Below are 237 nucleotides of genomic sequence, written 5' to 3' on the forward strand. Positions count from 1 at the left end.
GTGGGTCTAGTGCAGTTCCTCAATTGTAGGTGGGTCTCCATGGAATGCAGTTTCGGGAAAGCAGAGGTGATCATCAGCTGATGCGGTGTAGCAGCCATCTTGTGATTACTGGGAATGGTGCTGAGAAAAGAAAATCTCAAGAATAGATATTAGTTCTTATGCATCTTAATAAAGAATGATACTTATACAGTTTTGTAGGGATCTATAACTTAATTTGAGGAATCCTAATATCTTTAT

The 237-nt window shown here is 38.4% G+C and overlaps 1 long non-coding RNA gene across 1 annotated transcript in view; it reads right to left on the minus strand.

The window, feature by feature from the left end:
• The window catches only part of LOC102487700 (uncharacterized), a 59,459-nt gene continuing 59,222 nt past the window's right edge, over positions 1-237 (minus strand). The window contains exon 3 of the long non-coding RNA XR_335317.2: positions 1-120. This is a non-coding gene — a long non-coding RNA (uncharacterized LOC102487700). The remainder of the gene's footprint in view (positions 121-237) is intronic.

Source organism: Tupaia chinensis, unplaced genomic scaffold (assembly GCF_000334495.1).
Source record: "Tupaia chinensis unplaced genomic scaffold, TupChi_1.0 Scaffold000387_1, whole genome shotgun sequence".
NCBI lineage: Eukaryota > Metazoa > Chordata > Mammalia > Scandentia > Tupaiidae > Tupaia > Tupaia belangeri.